This window comes from Lemur catta, chromosome 5 (genome assembly GCF_020740605.2).
Source record: "Lemur catta isolate mLemCat1 chromosome 5, mLemCat1.pri, whole genome shotgun sequence".
Classification (NCBI taxonomy): Eukaryota; Metazoa; Chordata; class Mammalia; order Primates; family Lemuridae; genus Lemur; species Lemur catta.
The window spans coordinates 37,867,613-37,893,167 of NC_059132.1; the positions used below are offsets into that span (position 1 = coordinate 37,867,613).

At 38.3% G+C, this 25,555-nt stretch overlaps 1 long non-coding RNA gene across 6 annotated transcripts in view; it reads left to right on the forward strand.

Annotated features, from left to right (window-relative positions):
• LOC123638156 overlaps positions 1 to 19,707 on the forward strand; it is a 31,499-nt gene extending 11,792 nt beyond the window's left edge. For 4 of the 6 annotated variants that reach the window (XR_006735207.1, XR_006735206.1, XR_006735209.1 and 1 more), the window contains 6 exons: positions 2,594 to 2,724; positions 2,814 to 2,923; positions 12,075 to 12,134; positions 12,640 to 12,694; positions 17,310 to 17,447; positions 17,936 to 19,707. This is a non-coding gene — a long non-coding RNA (uncharacterized LOC123638156). Of the gene's footprint in view, positions 1 to 2,593; positions 2,725 to 2,813; positions 2,924 to 12,074; positions 12,135 to 12,639; positions 12,695 to 17,309; positions 17,448 to 17,771 lie in introns of all 6 variants that reach the window. The other 2 variants (XR_006735208.1, XR_006735211.1) reach the window with 2 other exon arrangements.
• Positions 19,708 to 25,555: the final 5,848 nt, after the last annotated feature.

Genomic DNA, 25,555 nt, shown 5'->3' on the forward strand with positions numbered 1-25,555 from the left:
CCTTTGCTTCAGTCATAAATTATGCTGCAACCACAAAGCATTACCTTTCACTTCCATCATCTTCTGGCTTCAGTTGACAGTGGGGCTCTTCCTGTTCCATGTGTCTTCTTCATCCCAGGCCCCAGGCTGAAGAGCAGCCCCCATCTGGGACATGCCATAGTCCTGGCAGAGAGAAGAGCCAAAGCAGGATCCTGGGGTAGCTCTTAAAGCTTCTGTTCCAATATGGCCGGTGTTGTATCTGCTCATGTTTCGTTGGCTAGAGAAAGTCACATGTCCAAGCAGTGGGGGAGCGGCCTGTGAATACACTATCCTACTTGGTGGGAACTGCAAGTCACATGGCAAGGGCAGCACTGTATGATTCTGTACAGGAAAGACAGAAAATAATTAGGCACAGGAGTACAATCTGCTGGCTTATGTTTATTTTAATATTCATCTAAAGGTACATATTAATTTCAATTAAAATAAGCAACAATTTAGAGGAAAGCATTTACTATCAAATGAGAGCTTTGAGCTTAATGACTTCTAGGGTCCCCAGAGCTTTAATATTCTGCAATTCATATTTAGAATATCTGGAAGATGATACCATCTCATATAATTGGGGCTCCTTTCCTAAAAGTTTCGTGGGGTTTTTATTGTACAAAAAAGTAAATAGGGATTTCTCTCGACAGTTTCTGTTTTGGTGTGCTGTATTAATGTTGTAAAAGAGCTGCCCTCCTGAAGAAGAAGGCCAGAGTAGCCCAGCCACTGCCACATTAGCACCACTGACACCACCAAGTTGGAGGACTTGGGAAGTATTGAGAGAGACAGTCACAGGCAGATATTGACACATAAAAGTGACCCCCAGTGTTGGAAGCCACTTGAAGTCCAAGTGAATCCTTGGCTTTGGACAAAAAAGAATTCAGGAGTGAGCTGATAGTATAACAGGAAAGCGAGTTTTATTTAGAAAATATAGAAAAATCTCTACAGACAGAAGAGGCTAGTTCTCCCTGCAGATGAGAACTGGCTCCATGGTTCCTTTTCCCCCTGTATTTAAGCAGCAGGTTAATTATAGGCTAACAAAGGAAAAGAATATTCATGTCATTTCTCAGAAAGGGGAATGAGGGTTTTCCTGGAATTAGGGTGATGCCTCCTTTTAACTCAATATAGTCAAACAAGAAGTTTCATGGTGTCAGATGCATGATGGGAGTGGGAGGTTTCCTTAGAAACGTTTATGGTAATGAGATGTATGATGAAGCTGCAAGGTCAAGAGGTGGTCAGTTTCTCCACCGTCCTCTTTCTGTGCAGTTGGAACTTGTCCTGCCGCCATCTTGTTTTGATCAGGGTCATTGGAAAACTCTGTTTTGAGACTTCCGGACTCAGTTAAACAATGTCTGCACAATTAAGCAATGCCCAAAGCAATGCCTGAATCAGTGCCAGAAGCAGTGCCCAAAGCAGTGCCTGCCAGTTCCCTGGCTCAACATGGGTCACTCATTTACCTGGCCTTTGCTGTCTTAGTGCCACTCACAGGTGTGTCACTGGGGCAAAAAATAGTTGTGATAATGAAGAATTGGTAAGAAATTTTATAATTTTAAAATTTAAAATTTTGCAGTTTTACTGAACTTTTAGTTTGTGTTTTTGCCCCCCTTTCAGTTGTAAGAGACTGTGTATCTGTGGGTGTCTTTTCTGATGTAATAATTGCAAAATTGTGTGTGCGTGGTGTTCATAGTGTTTAGAAAATATATAATTAAAGACAGGGAATTTTAGAGCTGGAATGGCCTTGTTTTACAGCTACGTTAATCGCAGTCCAGTAGGTTGAGAGCTTTGGCCATGATGCACGGTTGTAGATACTGGTTTGACATTCAAACCTCTGTCTCCATTCTCCTAATCCAGGTTTTCTATACTTCAATGAGATCCACCTTTCCAAAATTTTAGTTATGTCTCTTAAACTCCTTCTAAAGTAGTCACATAGATTCCCAAATAGGCATATATATGTAAAGATATTTTTGCATCTTTTACTTCTTTGTATAAATTCTAATGTGATACTAATTCCTAATTAGTGCTTAAATTTTTCTTAGTTTAATGTAAAATAAAGTAGCATGTTATTTAAATAGAATATGAAATTTTTTTAAAGTGCTATTCCCTTCATATAAAACAAAATTTTTGCTTTATATTTAATTTACCTAATTGGGGTACTTGTATTCTACAGGGAATTTATAAACAGTACAGTTTTAAATTTAATATGCTAGATTAAATATACAAAAATTGATTCAAAGAGTATATACAGTAAAGATGTCTATTTTCCAAGTATTATTTGGAATAATATAAATTATATTCAATAAAAAGGAATCATATAAGTCATTAGGCCAATTTTGAAGATTCATAGGATAAATAGCACAGTGCCATGTAAATGAAGCATTTATCAAGTATTATCAGTCTATTATATGTGAACTTCATTTCACATAGCACAAATGATTTACTGACAAATATAATACTTAACACAGTAGTATTTATATTATATATTTATAATTTTCCTCTACGCTCTAGGTTGCCAGTAAAAATTTTTGAAGAGACTCTTTAATGGAAATTCATTTTATTCTTGTTTTCTTTTTCATAGGGTGTTCACAAGAATGGAAGCAGTGTTTCCTTGCTAGATTCCTTATTGCTATATCTCATGAACCTACGTAATCTTGGGGAAAAGCCTGTATTTCATGATGACAAACCTGTCACCAGTATAGCAACAACAGTGTGAGGACAAAAACAAATAAAAACATAAAAGCATTCAAATTTATATTCAACAAGGAAGTCATTTTAATCAGCAATTTCTGCTGCCTTAGTTTTCCAAGATGAACCGATACACAACCATGAGGCAGCTGGGGGACGGCACCTATGGGAGTGTGCTTATGGGCAAGAACAACGAATCCGGGGAGCTGGTGGCCATCAAAAGGTACCGTGTGAGCACTGCAAAGTTTACCTTTGAAAACTCTGATCTTTGTTTTCCTTTGCTTGCTTAAGAACATATACAGGCACAGAGAGAGGTCTAGTTTAGGCACCGTGATAGTTTGGCTAATGAGGAATGACATTCTGGAAAAAAAAACATTGCCAGAAAGGAATTCTGCTGATTCCCATGTATATTACTTTAATTTTCTGGCTTGTCCAGCTACATTGATAAAGCAGAATATGTGAGTGCTGAAACTTTTATGCACAGTACTTTTAGACTGAAGCTAAAGGTAATCTTTGGAATGTTTTTCAAATTTAAAGTGCAGTACAAAGTAGAGCTTATTATTTCTTTAAAACAATAGGCCTCAAAATCATATGGTATTCATAATGTCAAATGAGTTCTGAAAGGCATATGGTATTTTCTAGAGCTTACCAATTAAATAGAAATAATTATTGTTAATTTAATTATCTCTTTTTAACCCACTGTATTTATCTTTTGCTACATAACAAAATACCCCAAAGCTTAGTGATTTAAAATAAGAGCAAACATTTATTAATTCACGGGGTTTCTGTGGGTCGGGAACTCAGGAGTGCTTAGCTGGGTGGTCCTGGCTTGGGACCTCTCATGAGGTACATTCATCTGAACACCTGGCTGGAGCTGGGGGATCCACTTTCAAGGTGGCTCCATCTACTCGTTTGCCAGGGCTGCTGTAACAAAGTGCCACAGATGGTGGCTTAAACAACACACATTTGTTTTCTTACAATTCTGGAGGCAGAAAGTCTGAGATCAAGGTGTTGGCAGGGTTGGTTTCTTCTAAGACTGCTCTCCTTGGCTGGCAGGTGGTCGCCTCGTCTCTCTGTCTTCACCTGATCTTCCCTCTGTGCGTGTCTATATCCAAATTTCCTTTAATGAGAATACCAGTTGCATCAGATTAGGACCCACCCAAAAGATTTCATTTAACCTTAATTACTTCTTTAAAGACTCTAGCTTCAAATACAGTCACACTCTGAGGGACTGGGGGTTAGGATTTCAACATATAAATTTTGAGGTGACACAATTCAGCCCACAATAGGCTGCTATAACAAAAAACCGCAGACTGGGGGGTAAGTAACAAACGTATTTTCTCACCATTCTGGAGCCTAGAAGTGTAAAATCAAGGTGTTGGCAGGGGTGGTTCCTCCTGAAGGCCATGAGGGGAGGACTTACTCCAGGCCCCTCTCCCTGGCTTACAGATGCCGTCTTCTCCCTGTCTCTCTGCATCATCATCTCTCTATGCCTGTCTCTGTGTCCGAATTTCTCTTTTCTATAAGGACACCAGTCGTCCTGGATTAGGGTCTGCCCTAATGACCTCAGTTTAACTTGATTACCTCTGTAAAGAGCCTGTCTCCAAATACAGTCCCACACTAAGGTACTGGGGGTTAGGACTTCAACATATAAATGTTTGAGGGACACATAACACTCACTCACATGGTTGGCAAGCTTGTGTCGGCTATTGGCAAGAGGCCTCAGCTCCTCTTCACACGGGCCTCTCCAGGGGGTTGCTTGAGCACCCTCATGCCATGGCAGTTGCCTTCCACCAGGACGAGTCTTGGAGGCTGATGACCACATCAACCAAAGTATGACAACCTAAAATTTAAGTACTTTAACAAATGTTTTTAAACATCATGATCTTCTAAAACATTACATGCACAAGGAAATACTTTTATAAAATATTTTTGAATAGCAGTTATTAATCAAATATGCACATGTACAATAACTGAGAATTTTATTGAATGAGCTTATTAAAATGCAATACCCATTCATGACTTAATGAATTTAAAAAATTCTTGGCTTTTTAAAAAACTCAAGATTAAGGGGGAACAATCCAACTATTTAGCACACAGGAATAAAAAGAAACTTTCCTAGCCTGAGAAAACCTGTATAATTCACCATCTTGACATGAAATATCAGACATACTGCCAGTACAGTTGGTTTTAAGCCTAGAATGCCTGCTGTCAACCTGCTGACAGGGACTGCACCAGAGATGCTACCTCCTGCAATCAGACAAAGACCACAGAAATGAGGTATAATTAGACAAAAGGTGAAAGAGCCCTTATTTGTAGATTAAATGATTGTGTAAATTCACACAAAGAAATCGTTTATTATACACAAATACATTCATATATAAAAATATTTTAAAAGGCCTGGGAAGATACACGTAAAATTCATGCTAGCTGTGGTTTCAGGGAAGTAGGTAGGAGAATGAGAAGGAGGTTGGGTCTTGTGGTGTCAGGAAGGTTATTACTGTTCAGTTTTATGTGACAAAATGTTTGTTATTCCTTCTGAGTGGCAAAAATGTGTGTGTTTTGTCTTTCAATTTCATAAAATTTGGAATTGGGCTGCATCTGCACAGACCTAGGTAAAGTCTTGGGAGCAGTGAGGGGTGAAACACCATAAGAAAACAAAGAGATTGAGGGCTGAGAAGAGGCCAAAAGTATATAATTGAGGAATGCTTTCTGTGAATATTTATGAAAGAAATATTTAAAGCCTAACCAAAAGTGACTTAAATAGGGATTTATTTATCTCACCTAATAAAAAGTTTTGGCACAACTGTACCATTGCATTATACACTTTTTTTTTTTTTTTTAGACAGTCTCGCTCTGTCTCCCAGTATAGAGTGCAGTGGCATCATCATAGCTCACTGTAACCTCAACTCTTGGACCCGAGCCATCCCCCCTGCCTCACCCTCTGAAGTGGCTGGGACTTCAGACATGCGCCACCATGCCCAGCTAATTTTTTCTATTTTTAGTAGAGAAAGGGTCTTGCTCTTGCTCAGGCTGGTCTCGAACTCCTGACTTCAAGTGATCCACCTGCCTCAGTCTCCCCAGAGTGCTAGGATTACAGACACGAGCCACTGCACCTGGATGAATTATATACTTTAAGTGAGTGAATTGTATAGCATGTGAATTATATCTCAATTAAGCTATTATTATTACTTTTTTAAAGTCCTGAGACTTTTTAAAAGTAGCCCAGGGCTACTACCTTGTCTCAACGATGTTATCACAGACCTAGGCTCTTCTATCTTCAAAAAATAGCTGCTGCAGCTCCAGGCATTGAGTATGAATTCCAAGCAAGAAGAAATAGGAAGAATTGAGTGAGGCCAGTTAGTTACTGTGCTTTTAATTAGGGAAGCGAAAGTTTTTCCACACCCTTATCCAGAAGACTTCTGGTTACTTCTCATTGGCCAGAAGTGTGTAACATGGCACGTAGGGAGGCTGGGAAACTGAGTGCTTAGCTGAGCTTTTTGTATCACTGTATAAAAGCTGACTCTGTTAATAAAGAGGAAGAGAAGAAGGTCTTTTGGATAGTCAACTCACAGTGTCTGCAAAATTAAGTATCCACTGTGTGCCAGACAGTGTTGTTATTTTTTTTCTTTTTGAGACAGGGTCTTGCTCTGTTGCCCAGGTTAGAGTGTGGTGGCATCATCATAGCTCACTGCAATCTCAAACTCCTGGGCTGAAGCCATCCTCCTGCTTCAGCCTCCAAGTAGCACTAACCACACTTGGCTAATATTTTTATTTTTTTGTAGAAACAGGGTCTTGCTATATTGCCCAGACTAGTCTCAAACTCCTGGCCGGACATGATCCTCCCACCTTGGCCTCCCAAAGTGATAGGATTACAGGTCTGAGCTACCATGCCCAGCCTCAGGGTTCTAACTTAAGCAAGGATAGAGCAAAAATGAATGATTGAGAAGAGGAGGAGTCCCATAGAAGAAAATTTAAATATTCATTCAGCACAAAATTGTTAAGCTCCTACTGTACTTAGTGCTTGGGACAAAATGGAGATGAGATAGATGCATTACAAGATAGTGAAGAAGACCAACAAATTAGACAAGTTACAACATAAAGTATGCTGAGTTCTGTGGTAGGGGACTATTGGGTTCTGTGGGAACACAGAGATAGGAAAGGTCTGGATTCCTTGGAGAAGTGTCATGAAAGGCTTCCCAAGAGAGTGAGACCTCAAGAAGGAGAGAAAATTATTAAGAAACAAATTAGGAGGAAGCACAGCAGGTGGTAAGAATAGTAAGTGTAAAGGCCTGGAGGCAAGGGAGAGCCTGTGAAGGCTTGACTGGGGCTGAGTAACAGAAGAAGCATGAGGGGCTGGCATAGGTCATGAGTAGGGCAGAGAAATCGTGAGGCTAAAGCGGTGAAGTCATGAAGCCCAGTTAAGGAGTTTGTGTATCTTGAGGACTGGAAGTCTTGAAGGATTTTAAAAAGAAGATGTGATCAAATTTTGGGGACTATCTCATTAGCAAAAGAGTGGAAACTACCTAACATGTACATTGAACACTGTTTGGGTGATGGGCACACTATTGCCCTGACTTAAGCATTATATAAAAACTATCCATGTAACATAAACATTTTTACCCCCTTAATATTTTGAAATTAAAAAAAAAAAAAGCAGAAGTTTTAAAAAAAAAAAAACATGAAAACCTGATTGAAGAGGTCAAGATTGGACACAAGGTGGCCAGTTAGGAGGTCAGTGCAGTCATCTTGGTAGACGTGGTGGTGGCCTGATATAGGAGAATAGCATTGGGGATGGACATAACTGGGCACATTCAAGGGACATTTAGGAGACAGGCTCTGTAGGAACTGGTGACGGGGTGTCGGGGGAAGGAGTCAAAGAGGGGAAGAGTCCAGGCTATCCTGGGATTCTGGCTTAAACGAGTAGAGGTGGTGCCGTTCATCATGACAGGGAGGGGAAATCATAGGCTTATGGGTAAATCTGAGTTCAGTTTTGGGCATAATGATTTAAGATGACTATAAGCAATTGAATAGTTGCATTTAAAGCACAAATTAGAGGTCTAGGCTGATGCTTTTGGAATTGTTAGTCTACAGATGGTAATTGAGCACTGAGAAACCCCAGCATGTAAAGGATGGGCCCTGGCACAGAGTCTTACAAAGAAGACTGAGAAGGAGCCACCAGAGAATGCAGGAGAGTGTAGAAAATATCCAAACCCAAGGAAAAGATCTAAAGAAGGGAAAGTGCTCAACTGGAAGATGAGCGATAGTTAATGACTAAAAAGCTCTGGATTAGTTAGGAATGCATCTTGCTGCAAGTAACAAATAGCTAAATTAATAGTAAGTAACAGAACTGAAGACTTCAGTAAGTAGGAGTTTATTTTTTTGACATATCAGGAAATCTGGAATTTGATGATTCCAGAGCTCTTTTGTGGCTCAACAGTGCACCCAAGGAATCCAGACCTTTCCTATCTTCATACTGAATGGTTAGCATTTTTTTGTCCTCAAATGTGTCACCTAATGGCCACATTATGGCTGTTTCACCTTTAGGCATTACATCCATGTTCAAGGTGGGAGGAGGAGAGAATAATACCAGCAACCTCTTCTCTCATCTTTTATCAGGTAGTGATCTTTCTTTCCCAGGAGCCCCCAAGGACTTCCCCCTCACATCTTGTTGGCTGTCACTGGCCACATGGTCTCCCTTACTTCCCAAGGAGGCCAAGAAAGTGAGTATATTCACTCTTCCAGCTTCTGTACCAGGAGGAAAAAGGAAAGGGGCTGGAAATGGCCGTCTGGTATCCAAATGATACCATCTGCCATGGTGCTCCATGGGGCACCTGACATGACTGGGGGCTGTGGTCAGTGTCATTCCAGTGGAACAGGAGAAGAAATAGGCCAGAGTGTGGTAGGGCAAGGAACAGCAGGAAGCGCAGTGGTGGAGGCATTGAGCCTGGAAGAGTTGTGAAGAATGTGTACTGAGTTACCAAGAAAGTCACAAAAGGATTGCCAAGTATCAATAAAAGTCCACCTTCAATTATCTTTGATTACATGGGATGAATATGAAAGTGGAGCTACTGGGAACATTTACATGACTTTTCTTCCCATATTTACCCATCTATATGGAAAGCAGACCGGAGGAAGGCAAGGCAGGAGTGGTGGGACGCTGGGAGAGGGGGACATTCAGAATATGTGTGTGCTCTTGAGAGGGGAGTGGTGAAGGGCTGACTAGGGGCCCAGGCTGGTTGGGGAGGTAAGGTAAGCCGAGCCACCGGCAACTGTAGGAGTAGCCGAGAGTTGAATGAGAGGGCGTGTAAAGCAGTTTCCAGGGTGAAGCTGGTGAAAGGATAGGAGGTTACGGTCAGAGTCTGAGGTTGTAATGGTTGAGGTCTTGGAGAGCAGAACCATTCCTCACGATGAGGTGTTTATGAGTGACTGTGGCAGGGCAGAGGAGTTAAGGACCTGTGAAGCCTGGCTACTGGCAGGATCGTCAATGTGAATATTCACTATAGCCATCACTCCTTAGGGTTCTGGACAAGATAGAATCTTAGGATAGTTTTTGGTCTTATGTTGCCTACGAGAGTCATGCAGGAAGGCTTTGCCATTTCTCTTAAGCCTGGTACAATGGAATAAACTTTACCTGAAAGTTACAGTTATTAGACCCCTTATTATCCATTCTTGTTCCTATTGGTTACCAGAACAACTCACATCCCATAATATCCAATCTTCTTATGCTTGGTGGTATAAAATTTTAGGCACTTCCAATTTAGGCCATAAATATTCTAATACTTTGGATAACACTTGACATCCATCCATCCCTTTTCCCAAAAATTAAAAACAAATTCCATATTGAATATGCTTTGTGTAACAGATAAAGAAGAGCTGCCTATCCTTAATCTTCAAAGTGGGCAGTAAGCATGTCTCCTTAAAGGAAAATTGATTATTTGGACGAAGGTATTTTCAGTCTAAAAATCTTTTAAACAGAAGAACCAGGAGTTAGGTATTGCGGGGGTGGTGTCTGTTAGAATTAGATGTGCTCTGTTAAGAATGATGTTGAGGAGAGAGCAGAGGCTGAGCGCTAGCCCAGTATGGAGCTGGCCTGGAGGAACAAGGGTGCCGTATGGCAGTGGGTAGAGGATGGAGAGGGTGATATATTTGCCAGTGTGAACCTGGGGAAGAAAGTTAGTGCTTAATTTAGCAGGCAAAGCTTCTGAGCAGTCTAGCACTCCAGTCAGAACTGGCTGGGATGTGTTAGAGGGTGAGCGGTTAGAAGCTGGGAGAACACTATAAAGAAGAAAATGAAAGGCCCCTTTTGAAAATTTCCTTTGGGGAATTTGAATTTAGGTCACTGGAAAGAAACCTTGTCTTATCTGCTACCATTTTTCAAAAAAGCTATAACCTACAATTCATGCTAGAGGAAGGTGGTAAGAGTCCCTCACCTCATTCAGCAAGCAAATATTTGTTAAGGCCTCTTCCCTTTAAGGACTTGAGAGACAATTCCATTTCTGAGGGTCACCTGTCTAGGGGGCAGGTCCTCATGAGCTCACCTGTGGGCATAGAAATTCATTCAGTCATTTAGCAAATATTTATTGAGCACCTACTATGTGTCACAACCAATCTAGGCATAAGGGAGTGTCCCTAAGGAGCTTACCTTTGGGAACAGGGGGTAAAGAAGCATATTATATAGTATGTTAGACCGTGATAAATGCTATGGAGAAAAAGAGCAGGAAAGGTGACCTAGTAATAGCATTACCATTTTCTTACAATGAGTAGCTAACAATAGCAATGAAAATTAGCACAGGGCATTAAAGAAATAAGAATCAGCCCAAAACAGCTTTTTATTTCCTCTAACCAGCTAGCTATCTCTGTCTGCCCAGAACATCTTTTTCTGTCTTTATAGGCTGGGACGTTCTGTCTTTCAGGTCTCAGTTGAAATGTGGTCTCATCAAAAGGGCCTGGCTATTAAATCTTTAAAAGATCCCTTTGTTCTGTCTCATGGTCCTTATAACTAATCTGTATGCCTGTTATGTATTAACTCATCTAAAATCATTTCATCTGTTAGATGGGAAGCCATCTTTAACTTGTTCATTGCCCTGCCATGAAGTACATGTTGTGTGAATTAATAAATGAAAGAAGAGGGCAAGGAACCTAAAAGGAAATACCTTTTCTCAGCTATTCTAAGAAATTGGTTTGATTTGGGGATAATTATTTTGCAAGGAAACATGTTTGTTGTAGATAGATACATGCGTCACCTTAGGGAAGTATTGCTGAGAAGTGGTAATTGCTAGAAAGAAAGCCGCAATTTAGTAAATGTGGATGAAGAGAGCGGACTTTACAAGTAGGACAAAAATTTCAATTATTAATGAATTATGAAAAGTAACTTGAATATATTTTTATCTGGTTTCTAAAAGATTGGATACTTTTTAAATTCTGAAATTACTTTTTAGGAATCATAACAGATTATGTGTGTGGCTTTGGATGGATACAATCATTTTATTAAACTACTTTTATAGCTGTACTTAAATTGACTTCTGTTTTATTTTAAATTCATCATTGTGCTACATTTACCTTTTGCACTTTAGCAAGACGTTTTACAAATCTATAGCACAGAAAGGTATCTTTTAATAAGCCAGTAAACCCTTGATTTCATCAAGCTTCTTCGTAAATTTCTGGTACCTGAATGACTATAAGTGAAATTCTGATTCACTAAGGACATTTTAGAAATAATAGCAGTAATGCCCTTCATGTCTTATTATAGTCAATCATAGCTATTGGTAAAAATGAAACAATTTAGTAGTTATTGAGTGCCGAGCTAAGCAATTTGCAACAAGTTTTTCTCATGCAATAATTTCTACTTTATGGCTAGCTAAGGAATTTGAGGCACCAAGAGGTCACTAGGTTAACTTGTCCAAGGTCATACACTCAGTGAGCATCTGAGCAAAGTTTTGAGTCCGGGCAGTGCGGTTTTACAGCCCACATTCTTGACCGTGATGTTGTGCTGCCAAGTGTTTACTCGTTTCCTTACCTGTGTACTATACCCTCATAGAGGGTATAATTATAATTTCTGGACTGTAAGAATTATTCTAATTAATAAAGACAATTCTAAGCTTCCTATCTTCTAGAATGCCTCAACAAGAGATTATAATGCTAAATGATAGCAGTGGGACATATTTAGTTTTTATTTTTTACAATCTAGCCTTGTAATTCCCATATCTGAATATGAGAATATTTTTTTAGAATGCGAATCTTATTTTTTCTTATCTCCTGTTTTGTATGGTAACTAAAAATCTGTTCATATAAAACACAACCACTATTTATGGTGTATATAGTAGAAATACTTCATTACCCTAAATACTCTTTTGGTATATTTATCTCTAAAGGTAACCGACATTGGGATGGAAGAGGAGAAATAACAAAATTCAAGAAAGCAATTTCTAAAGGTTGGTTACTTCTGAATTTTTACTGACTTTAAATTACTTAACTTTATGAACCTCTTGTCGAAAACTGAGGTAATGATATAAAAGTCGTCAGATCAAATCACTGACTAAATTTGCTACCAAAATTTGTGATTTCTTTTCCTACCCACCTCTGAAGTATAGTGTTTCAAATTTATCTCTCAAGTTTCAGAAAGACAGGAAATTTGTAAGAGGCCCCTTTAGATAAGCACAATTAAACTAATTATGGAATGTGAAGAACTCACCCAGAAAGGAAGATTAACAGTAATTTTTTCATCTTTTTGTTAAAGCAGAATTTCAGATATGATATAGACATGAGCCTCTACCAAGTAGCCTTGAGATAGAAGGGAGGGGATTTCCTTACAAGGGTGAGGGACTAGAGATAGAGCTTCCCCAGAGGGAACCAGTGTTAGAGTAAGACAACCAGCGGTGTAATTTGTGTCTTGGAATCCTCAGTCCCTGTACACTAAACTTTTTAAATTTATTTTAGGATGAAGAGAAAGTTCTATTCTTGGGATGAATGTATGAACTTAAGAGAAGTTAAGGTAAAATCCTAAAGATGAAAAGAACCCAAGAAGGCCTTAACGCTACTCATGCCCAGGACAGTAGCTGAGATGATTCTGTTCTCTGTGGGAAGCATTCCAAAGATACTCATGTTCATGTTTTTCCTTTATCTTCCTAAAGTAAAGTAATTTCTCATTTCTTCTTGTTCTGGTGTCAGTGGAGAACAGAGTACGATTATACTCTCATATTTGAAAGTTCATTTTTACTTTTAAAAGATCACTTTGGCCAGGCGCGGTGGCTCATGCCTATAATCCTAGCCTTCTGGGAGGCCAAGGCAGGTGGATCGCTCGAGGTCAGGAGTTTGAGACCAGCCTGAGCGAGACCCCGTCTCTACTAAAAATAGAAATAAAAATTATCTGGACAACTAAAAATATATATAGAAAAAATTAGCCGGGCATGGTGGCGCATGCCTGTAGTCCCAGCTACTCGAGAGGCTGAGGCAGTAGGGATCGCTTAAGCCCAGGAGTTGGAGGTTGCTGTGAACTAGGCTGACGCCACGGCACTCACTCTAGCCTGGGCAACAAAGTCAGACTCTGTGTCAAAAAAAAAAAAAAAAGATCACTTTATTGTAAGTTATCTAGAGATAAAAAGGAGCATTTTAATTCATATTATCAAAGGAAAGTCAACTTTTTTAATTACTACATGCCATTTCCTTATATTTTATGCTTAAAGACTTGGATAAACTTCTGGGAACTTCTGCATGGCATGTCACTTGGTTAAGTCAGACAAAAGTTAGACCTGTTTAACAGACTGAGAGGAAAATGTGACAGATTGAAATGTTTGGTAGCTATTGTTGACTTGGTTTGTTGTTGCACTTAGCATTCATTTCTTAAATCAGTTAGTGCTTGCTTTAAATAGATGTTCTAAGAGGTTTTAAAATTACGTAGATATTAAAATGTAATTCATTGAAGCTAGAGAAAGAGAGGACAGGCCATGGACCAGGGGAGAGGGCACAGAACCAGAAAAAGGTGTATCAAGGAACTGCCATGTCATCAAGAGAGAGAATAAGAGAGAATAAAGCCAAAAATATAAAGAGAAGGAAAGGAAAGCAGGAGGCAAAAATCCAGGCAAAGGCAAAAAACAAAGACATGCTGATGAAACCTTAACCGATTTCTGGATCCAGTGGTTTGTGAAGGCTTCTGTGAGCCAATAAATCCCCTTTTTTGCTTCTGCTGGTTTTTGATTGGATTTCTGTTACTTACAACCCAAAGAGCCCTAATACAGTTACCACGCTGTAGGCCTTGAGATTTTATTGTTTTTACTTAGTACTACAGAAATTATAAATAAATAATTGAACTAAAGACAATAGCCATTCCCTACCTTAAAGATTTCATTTGCACATGTATGCACACACATGCATGAACACATGCACACACATTCGTGTACATAAATATACAGAAGTCACCATACATATTATTTATTATTGATCTGTGTGTGCGTTCTTTTTCATTTGATTCTTTTCTCCGCCACCGGTATCAGCCCGAATGCCACCCCTCCCGCCTGCCCCCTGCCCCAGGAACCCATATTAACTAGCTGGTATGTTTTCTCCTATGTACAGATAGTCCCCAACTTACAATGTTTCAGTTTATGATTTTTCCACTTTTACAATGGTACGAACCCAGTAGAATCTATATTTCAAGTACCTATAAAACCATTCTGTTTTTCACTTTCAGTATTCCATAAGTTAATGAGATATTCAACGCTTTAGATTGTTAGATGATTTTGCCCAACCATAAGCTAATGTAAGCATCCCAAGCACAGTTAAAGCAGACTAGGCTAAGCTATGATGTTCAGCAGGTTAGGTGTATTACATGTATTTTCAACTTACAGTATTTTCAATTTCCAACAGGTTTCAGGACATAATCTCCACCACAAATCAAAGAACATCTGTATTTTTCCATGTTCATTTAGTTGTAAAGACACAAATACACAATCCTTTTCTATTTTTTTTATTAAGTAGTTTATCATACCCAGTTTCCTGCATCTTGCTTTTCCTACTCCATAATGGCTCATTAAAGTCTCTCAATTCAACTGATATAGCCCTAAATTCCTTTTACAATGGCTACAGATTTCACCATTTGGATATATTGTAACATATCCAACCATTTCCTCTCCTGGTGGGCATTCATTTGTCTCTATATTTCCCCGACACAAACAATACTGTGAAACACAACCTCATAATACATATGCTTACACATGGATGTTTTCATTTTTTAAGAGAACAAAGAGTAGAATTCCTGGATCAAATAGATATTGCTTTCTAACCTATGTTGCCAGATTGCTTTCCAAAACGGCTATAATACATACTTCAACTGGTAGTGAGTATTTTTCCTCCCCCTAACATCAATAGTTATTGAACTTTTAAGTTTTTGCCAGTCTGCCAGTCTAAGGGGTTTCTTTCCATTCTTTCTCCTCTTATAGTTTTCATGAGCAGTATTTATACCTTTTATTAATTTCAGCATCTACTGATGTGATCATATGGTTTTCTACCTTTAATTTGATCACATAATAGACTGCACTGATAGATCTCCACTTTTGTATTCTTGAAACAAACCCTACCTGGTCATAGTTGGGTCCTCAAATACACTGATGGGTTCTATCTGCTAACATTTTCTTTAGAATTTTTACATCCATATTCAAAATTAAATTGGTTTCTAGACTTTTTTGTGCTCTGTCAGGTTTTGGTATTAAATGTATGTTTATTTTGTAAATGAATCAGGAGCTTTTCATCTTCTTCTAGAACAGTTTAAATAATGATAAAATTATTTGTTCTTTAAAAGCTACATGATACTCAGCTATAATTCCATATGATCCCATTGCCATTTTCAGTGCTAAGTCTTTAATCACTTTTCCATCTCTTTTGTGTTCACCGTCCTACTCAAATTTTCCATTTCTCCGTTAGTCAAATTTGGACATTTACATTTAGCAAAGAAAAAAGTCCATTTCTTTTGGTTTTTCAAATTTATTGCCATAGAGCAGAATGAATTCTATCTTTGTTATTTTCTTCGCATCATCCCTGTATCTCTGATTATAACCCTTTTCTCAATCCTAGTCTTCCCCGTTTTTTACTCTTTATTATAATAATTTCCTAATCAGACACACAAATCCTTATATCTATTTTACTGCACTTTTCAAAGAACCAGCTATTATATATATTTATCCTATCATTTCTTATTTCATTAAGTTCAAATTTTATCTTTATTATTCCTTCTAATTTATTTTAGTTCATTTTGTTTTGTTTTTCCCCATTTCATATTAAGAGTACATTTTGTTATTATTCTTAAATAATGAAAATATCTAAAGGCTGTAAACTTTCCTCTGGCTGCAGCTTTCACTCTGTCCCATAGCTTGTAGAACAGATTGTGCTCCTGTGATTGATTTCTAGGTAGTTTGCAACTTGACTTTTGATTTCTAAATAATAAAATTTCTCTCTTATTACCTTCTTTTATTTTTTTCTAATATTAACGGATTATGATCAGAGAACCAAAATCTATAAATATCTCTTTTCCTTTGAATTTACTAAGGTGTTCTTTATATGATCAAGTTTTCTAAGTAGCCCAAAAAGAATATTCTGTATTCAAGGATGTAATGTTCTAGCATACTTATTAAATTGACTTTTCTATTTATTCCATTTCTCTATCTTCAAGGTATGTACATGGTTATGACAAGTTGAAATAAGTGAGAGAGGTTAATTAAAGTATTTCACTATATTTTCATTTCTAACAGTTTTGTTTTACAGGTTTAGTGGCTATTTTACATATACAACTTTATCTTCAAAAATTCTGTCTCTTTTTTTAATCATTATATACTGTCTTTCTTATCCTATTTATGCCTTTAACTTAAATACCACCTTGTCTAAACCTAACATTGCTAGTTCTACTAACTCTCTGAATTTGCCTGGGATGACTGTCTATCCTTTTGTTTCATCTTCAATCACTTTGCTTCAAGTGCTTCTTGTAAACAACATATTACTGGGTTTTGCTTTTTGACTCAGTCTGACAATTATCCGATTAAAACATTTATTGAATTTTTTAAAATTTGTTAATTTTCTCAGTTTGTTCACATTTAATATAAAGACTATTATTTTGGAAATCACTCTTTCCTTCTCACTTGAGTTAACTGATTAAGTTTTCAAAATTCCAGCCGGGCGCAGTGGCTCACACCTGTAATCCTAGCACTCTGGGAGACCAAGGCAGGAGGATCGCTTGAGATCAGAAGTTTGAGACCAGCCTGAGCAAGAGCAAGACCCAATCTCTACCAAAAATAGAAAAATTAGCCGGGTGTCATGGCACACACCTATAGTCCCAGCTACTTGGGACGCTGAGGCAGGAGGATCCCTTGAGCCCAGGAGTTTGAGGTTGCTGTGAGCTATGATGATGGCACTGCACTCTACCCAGGGTTATGGATCAAGATTCTGTCAATCAATCGATCAATCATTTCCCTCCTATTATCTTCCCTCATCTCAAGATCTGTGCTTCTAGTTAACTTTTTGTTCAGTTACTTTTGGTTTGATGCCATTATCTTGAGTATTTTTATCAGAAAATGGGTGATGATATCTCTGAATTACACAGTAATAAATTTCTTTCACCTTGACAGGGCAATGGTAGTTTGGCTAAGCATGGGGTTTCCAGGCTGCTGGTTTTTTCTCTGCATGGTCTACACAAGTTACTCCACTATCTTCAGTTTCTGGTGTCACAGATGAGAAATTCGCTGCCAGTCTGATACTTCTTCATGGTATGTAATTTGCTCTCTCTGTCTAGAAGCTTCTAAGACTTTTGCCTATTATACTTCAGAATTCAAGAACTTTTCCAATATTCGCACAGGTATCTTTTTTTCACAAATCTTGCCTGGAACTTGATGGGCTATTTGAATTTATAGATTCAAGTCCTGATTTTTAAGCTCAGAAAATATGTTTCTTATAATTATTTAATTATTGTCTTTCCTCCATCTGTTCCTTTTCCCCCTTCTGGCTCTCCCATTACTCACATGTTACATTTTTCCTGGATCTATTTTCTCTCATGATTTCCATCCCTTTATATTTTTGTTCTGTGCTTTCAGAGTCTTCCACTTGACCAACTAGGCTACCAATTCAAGTCTCAAGAATGATCATCATTTCCTTCATTTACTAAAATGTTTGATTGGAAAATTATGCATTTCATCCCTAGAAAGTCTTCTTGTGCTGCATTTACGTCTCCTTATGTGCTTTTTCTATTTTTTGTCAGGTTGTCATCTGTCTCTGGCTGCTGCTCGATGGCATTAAGGATGGGTTCTATCTGTTCTTACGGACTGTCTTCTCCGGCTGTGGTGCCATCATCTTTCTTTGTTACATCATGGGGGTTCAGGTCTCACTGCTGAGCACCCATGCGACTGCAGTTCCATGAGTGGTGGCGAGCACCTTGCTCTCTGCTCCTGTGACCCAGCAGTGCAACAGCAGGCAGGCTGCTAGGGCTCTGCCAGGGCAACAGAAGACTTTCTGCTCCATAGCCTCAGAGACAGGAAGGACTCAATCCAACTGCTGATTTTCTCCTTGGTCTCTTGTGGAACACACACACAATGGGGTGATGTCAATTTTCAGTTTTCCTCCCAGGAGATCCCCAACCTCTGGAGGTGAAGCTCATCAGAGTATCCAATGCATTCTGATCCTCCCATAGGACTCATCTGATGCCAGCCCTCAGTGCCAGCCCAGCCCAGCCCAGGAAGAAAGCTCCCATCTGCTCCCCACTCTCTATCCTCAACTTCCACAAAGCTTGGGGCTTCACCTTCACTCAGGATTCTAGCAGTGGTTTGGGTCAGGAGAGAGGAAGAGAGTATAGGCCTGAGAGAAGCAGGAGTGCAAGCTACTTTAGCTTGCTATCTTCCCAGAATCCTCACCAACTATAATTCTGTGGGGTTTTTTGTTTTTGTTTTTTTTACCAAATATTTATCCAGATGGGAAACATGGGAATTTGTGATAAAAGTTTAAATTGTGGAAAACATTGGCAATACTAATGTTCAGTGACTATTACATAAAGATGCATATCAAACTGATATTCATCTCTAAGTTCATAACTATTTTTAAAATTCACATATTAGAATTCTCCCTTTTGTACGTTCTTTTGTTTTCCCTCCTCTACAGCAAACCATCTGACCCCAAGAATCCATAAACCGGACACCCCAGGGTATAAGAATCGTTTTATTTTTCCCTTGGCTATCTTTCCTAAGTTCTACCTTTTAATTCACAGTGTATTGCTATATACCAGTTATATCAAAAAGCCATTAGATAAGAATTCTTCATAGTTTTCTATTTCAAAAACATACATATATTTTTTTTTTAGACTTAGACTTTCTTGAGTCTTTCCTATTTGGATCTTGAACTGTTTGGGGTCTTCCTCCCTAATTTTTCATGATATAATTCTTCTATTTTAAATTTTAAAATTTACTAGCAGACTGTATTACCTAAATATCCTTTGCCCTACCCTCTATCCTGTGTGGTAAGTTGTTTGCAAATATGGCTATAATGATTCTCCACAGTCCTGTACAAACAGCGTTTGCATTGTGACTTTCTTTTCATCCCATCAACAGGTGGAGGAATCTGTTTCCCCACCCTTTAAATCCTGGCCTTGTGACTTGCTTTGACCAACAGAAAGAAGTTGCTTCAACTTCATGCCCTCAAGGTGCCTTGCAACTTCTGCTCTCCTGCTCTCGCTCTCTTGGACCCCTGAGATCACCGTGTGAAGCAGCCCAGGCTGGTCTCCCTGAAGATGAAAAACCAGAAAGAGAGAGAGAAGCCCAGAGAAAATCCAGCAGCAACACCCATCAAGTGAATGAGTCCATCATAGACCATCCAGATTCAACTGAACCACGTAGGACAGCACCCATTTGAATGAGTGACTCCGAGACGGACCAGCAGAAGAGTCAGTTGCACTGAGCCCCGAAAATGCTGATCCAGACTTACAAGCAAATAAAATGGCTGTTGTTTAAAGCTACTAAGCTTTGAAACAATAGATAACCAAAATATCTTGCTAAACCATCTCTTTCCAAACTAACCCAAAGCTAATCTCTGTCCAAAGATATTATTTCCTTCATTTATCAATAAGTATCATTCCTACCTAGAAGATTTTCTTATGAACTTTGAAGCTACTTGACCCTATAGCACTTACAATTTTTGCCTGTTTTAGAAAGTGTTGGTCAGGCCGGGCGAGGTGGCTCACGCCTGTAATCCTAGCCCTCTGGGAAGCTGAGGCGGGTGGATCGCTCGAGGTCAGGAGTTCGAGATCAGCAAGAGCGAGACCTCGTTTCTACTAAAAATAGAAATAAAAAAAAAAATTATCTGGACAACTAAAAATATATATAGAAAAAATTAGCCGGGCATGGTCGTGCAGGCCTGTAGTTCCAGCTACCCGGGAGGCTGAGGCAGTAGGATCGCTTCAGCCCAGGAGTTTGCGGTTGCTGTCAGCTAGGCTGACGCCATGGCACTCACTCTAGCCCGGGCAACAGAGCGAGACTCTATCTCAAAAAAAAAAAAAAAAAAAAAAAATGTTGGTCAAAACTTCTGTATATTCTTCCATGCATAAAATTTTAATTTTTATAATAACTTCTGTTAATTGAGTCTCCTTAACAAGTTCATGAATTTTAGAAATATTGCATAACCTCTATCGTAGTAAGGGGCAATTATAATTCCCACTTAACAGCTATATCAACATCCATGAAAGTTAAGCATCTTTCCCAAGATTACATAAGAAGTCAAGACAAAAAAATTAAAATATAATAGAGCTCAAAACAATAGAGCTGTCACTGTGATCCTATTGTTTGCTTACCCAGGGCTTTATTCTGTATCCTGTGTAATCTTCCACTGTCCATATGAATTAATTTTATAGGTCTTAGGATGAGTTTAATTTCTTCAAAATATTTCACATATAGGTTTCATTTAGCCTGAATCATGTTCACAGAGTCCATCAACCATTTTAATTTGGCATTAACATTACAGGTTATATTCTTCCCCTTTTAAAAAGATAACTATCAAGTTCCAACTCTCATTTCCTGGATACTCCTCCCATCCTGGAAAATAAATATTATAAACATTGTTTTCTAGATGATAAGACAATATACTTTAAAGGATTCTCTAACAAGAAAACTGATACAAGTTAGGGTATTATCATATTCATTACCTATGGTTTCTGTTTTTAGAGATGGTGCTAAATACTTGCTTCTGTGTTTAATTTCTTTTTGTGCAAAACGGAGCATCACTCTTCAGACATTTTGATCTCCTTATCATCAGTTTTTATGATGTCCTAAATTCTTTGACTAATAACTCGATCCCCCAAAACATATGAGAGATTCTGGCACTTGTAGCATCACTCTTCTTTGTGACTATCAAGGCAGAACATTGGTTTCTAAGCTCAGCTATTGTTAAATTATACACTTGTCATCTTTCTGATGCCAAAATGCTCATTCACAAAACTCTATGCTCCTAATCTTATTATTTATGGTGCCTGAGTCTCAAATTAAGCTGAAACCACACATGTGGCATCTACCTCCAAGAAAGCCCAGTTTTTTCACCTAGAGATTCAGAAATTGACTTCCAGTCAATTTTTTAGGCTATAGCCTAAAAAACCATGTTACTGTTACTACTATTAATATGCTAGTCTCAGTCCCAATTATCACAGTTCTTCCTTAAGGAACATGAACAATATTTGAACTTTGTATAAATGATGATCTCAGAATTGAGTGTTTTGCTATGCCTTTTCATTAAAAACAATCTTTGCTATAATAGAATATTCCAACTCAGAAAACCCCAAAAGAAGAGACTCAACAGATGCCAAGCACTCATTCTTGAAGAACCAACAGCTGACGCTAAAAGAATTTAACCTGCAATACCAATGATTCCTAATGTTGCTTGGCAGCATAAGGAGCAATTCCAGAAAGCCTCCTTCAAAGATTAAAACTCTTACTTCACCCTCCTCCCAGACCTCACAATTTAATTTGATGGGGAATCATAATCTATTTATTAGGATACAGCCAAGTTAATGATCTAGAAATGTTAGGTTATTAATTTTGGAAGAGAGGCCACTATTTATATATATGGAGTAGTGATTTATGATGCGCTGTTTGCCAGCAATTTTAAACCAATAAATGTCCAGAAATGAGGAAGCAAAAATAGGTACTCCCCACTCTATGTCAAGGTGTCCTCATCTGCTTTCCACAGGACTCTGGGTGTGGAGCCAGGAGTGTGACCACCACCTGCAGGTAGTCTTGAAATGGAAGCACATAGGGTCCAAAGTCAGGAGACCTAGATTTGGATTTGGCTCTGACTTTGACTGGTTACATGATCTTGGACTAAGAGATAACACCTCCCTCACAAAATTGTGAGGATTCAATTAAATCATTTAGGTGTAAATATTGTGCATAAGTAAACACTACATGCATGCTACCAAAAATTGAGAAATTATTTATTCATTGATATCTTTAATGTATTTCAGCATTCTACAGTGGTAGTAGATAGAATATGCATTGAACACAGTATTAGAAGAGCAGACAGTAAATAAAGTAGAGCATATATCTACCAATTTTGCAATACTGTAATAATTTCTACCACCTGATGAGAGAGAAATATTATTTTTCTTTTGCTTATACTATGGGACACTAACAAATAATGTGTAAATCTTTTAAGTTTAGATTATTTGCTTAGTACCTTACTCTTTATTTGGAAGAGGCAAACAAAGATATATTTTAAGAAGCTCATAGGTTAATAGGAATATGGCCTGAAAATTACATTATTAAAAATGACTGAGTCCTCTCCCATTAAACTAATCTCTTTTTCCTATTAATTCCTTCTGTCATAATTTGCCTCGGCCAAAGTTTAGGAAAACTGTCTAACCTTATCAAGAAAAAATAAAACGTCTAAACTAGAAATTAACATAGGTTCTTTGTGCCATTTCTACAATTTCAAACTCCAGTAGAACTATGTTAATTATTTTGATGCCTGCTTCACTAAATGAAACTAATACTGTATACCACATGCACATCCACACTACACACACGCACACACACATACAAATTTTCTCTTCTTCCAAACCACCGTAACTACTGTTACTGTCTTTCTTTTGGAAGACAGAGGTAACTGATTTATTGGTCAAAAAAGTACACGGTTATACTCCTGAAGCCATGGCTGAAAATCACAGGCTGTCCTTCATCAATATATTAGTGATTGATACAAAAGTCATCTTTACTTAAACATAGAACAGTTGGGGTTTAATTCTTGATGGACTCACAAGGTAGCCCTCTTTTGATACTACCGCTCTCATTTAATTACTTAACAATATTTACTTACTGCCTATTATGTATCGGTCTACCTGCAAGGTGCTGGGAATGCCAAGGCAATCAAGACAAGGTTCCTGAAGGCAGAGATCGATTGTGAAGGCAAATGGATCCTTTGCCTTCCCAGTAACTACGCCATCCTCCTGACATTGTCTATTCTCACAGCTTCCACAGTGTCACACTCTCCCAGTTTTCCTACTATCTCAGTGACCACTCTTAATCTTCTCTGCTAGCTCCTCTTGTTAGATTTCTCAATGTTGGAGCACCCTAGCCCTTGATCTCCAGCAACTGTTTCTTCTCTGTTTGCACTCTTTCCCTTGAATTGTTTCAACTACTCCAATAGCTTTGAATACCATCAAATGATGATGACCCCAAGTTGTATCTGCAGCCCATCCTTTCCCCTGAATTCCAGAGTGCCTACTGGGCACCTCCACTAGAATTACCATAAACATTTCCAATTTAACATGTCTTGGACTTAAGCTTTGATCCTCACCTCTCACCTCCACCCAACTTGTTTCTTGCACAGTTTTCCCCATTTTAATAAATGGCACCACCATTCTCTCAGTTTTTCAGGCCAAAAACTAGGAGTCATCTTTGATTCTACATTATACTACATTCCTCACATCCAATCCATTGGCAAGTCAGCCAATTCTACCTCCAGTGTATGTCCCCATTCTTCCAACTTCACTCCATCTCCATTACCAACATCCTAATCCAAACTTTGACCTTGCTCATTACAAAACTGCCTAATTTTATCTTCCTGCTTCTAATCTTATCCCACTATAAACTATTTTCTTTGTAATAGCCAAAATTGAGCTTCAAAAAATATAAATTGGATTTTATCTATCATCTGCTTATTATACTTCAATAGTTTTCTATTACACAGAGATTAAAATCCAAACTCTGTACAGCAAGGTATTATATGAACTAGCCTCCACCTTCCCTCCAACCCCAGCTTGAACCACTGTCCACACTGACTTCCTGCCACATTGGCCTTGTTAAGTTCCATAAACAATTCAAACTCTCATGCTTCAGGCTGTTTCCTCAATGTAAAATGTCATACCAAGTTCATTCCTTCTTATAGATCTTGTCTCAGTCCATTTGTGTTGCTACAAAGGAATATCTGAGGGCTGGGGGATTTATAAAGAAAAATGGTTTATCTGGCTCACAATTCTGGGTGGCTAGAAAGTTTAAGACTGGGCATCTGCATCGGTGAGGGCCTCAGGCTACAGCTGCCTCCACTCATGGCAGAAGGTGAAGGGCAGCTGGCCTGTGCAGAGATCTCATGGCAAGAGAGAAGGAAAAGGGTGGGGAGAAGGTGCTAGCCTCTTTTTAACAACCAGCTCTGGAAGGAACTAACAGAGTGACAACTCACTCATCTCCAAGGGAGGGCATTAATATACTCATTAGGGATCCGCCCCCATGACACAAACACCTCCCATTAGGACCCACCTCCAACATTAGGGATCAAATTTCAACATGAGATTGGAGGGGACAAACATCCAAACCATAGCAGATCTCAAATATAAAGTCCTCAAGGAAGACTTCCCTAATTACCTCATTTTCAAAATCCCTTACCCTTTATTTTCTCTTATAGCACCCTGTTTACCTCCTTCAACAAACTTCCATAAGCCCAACTGAAATCACTTTTTGTTGTCAATTTCCACTACTGGAATGTAAATTCCAAGAATACAGGAACCACTGACACGTTGGTTACCATTGCAGAAAAAGCACCTGTCATAAGCCAGCTCAGAGTAGATACTCAGTAAATACTTGCCATGTAAATAAATATATTGAAATGTCTCCAAGACTCCTCCCACACCCACCAGCCTGGGATGGTTCATCACACCCTTCTAAGTGTGGTGAAGCAGGTCTTTGTCTTGATAAATATTATTGGAAGCTATATATTTTATAATTTAGATTTTTAATTTAATACTTCAAAATTTCCATAAAGAAATATTGAATCAGCTAAACTTCCCAAGAAATCATTAATAAATATGTAAAAAAGATTCATAAGTCATAACATCTAGGAAGCCCTCAATACATGTTGACCAAATGATTAAATTCCATTGTTTATCTTCATCATTTAAAATCCCCAATGTGATAAATATTTTCCACAATCAGCTTTAGGTGTAGGCTTATCAAAGGTATCTATTCATAAATTTTACAGGATAAAATTCCCATAGGATTGTTTCTCTGTAAATGTCCAGACATCGACATGAGGAGACATACTTTGTCCTTAAGGCTTTTACATTTTCTCTAAATATTTCCTTATGTATTATGCTAAGCAAAATAGTTATCTCTATATGTAAATATTCACAGCATTCTCAAAATTATAAATATACTAAAAGCTAGAAAGATATTATTTTTATAATATTACCCTAAAATCAAAACAAAGTCACAAACCAAAATGTTTTTCCATTTTATCATTCCTGAAAATGTTTTGCTCACTTCCCATAATTCTAAAGAATATATCATTTCTTCTACAGCATTAATGAAAATGGCTACAATGCCTCATGAAATGGAATATATTTCTATTTACCAAG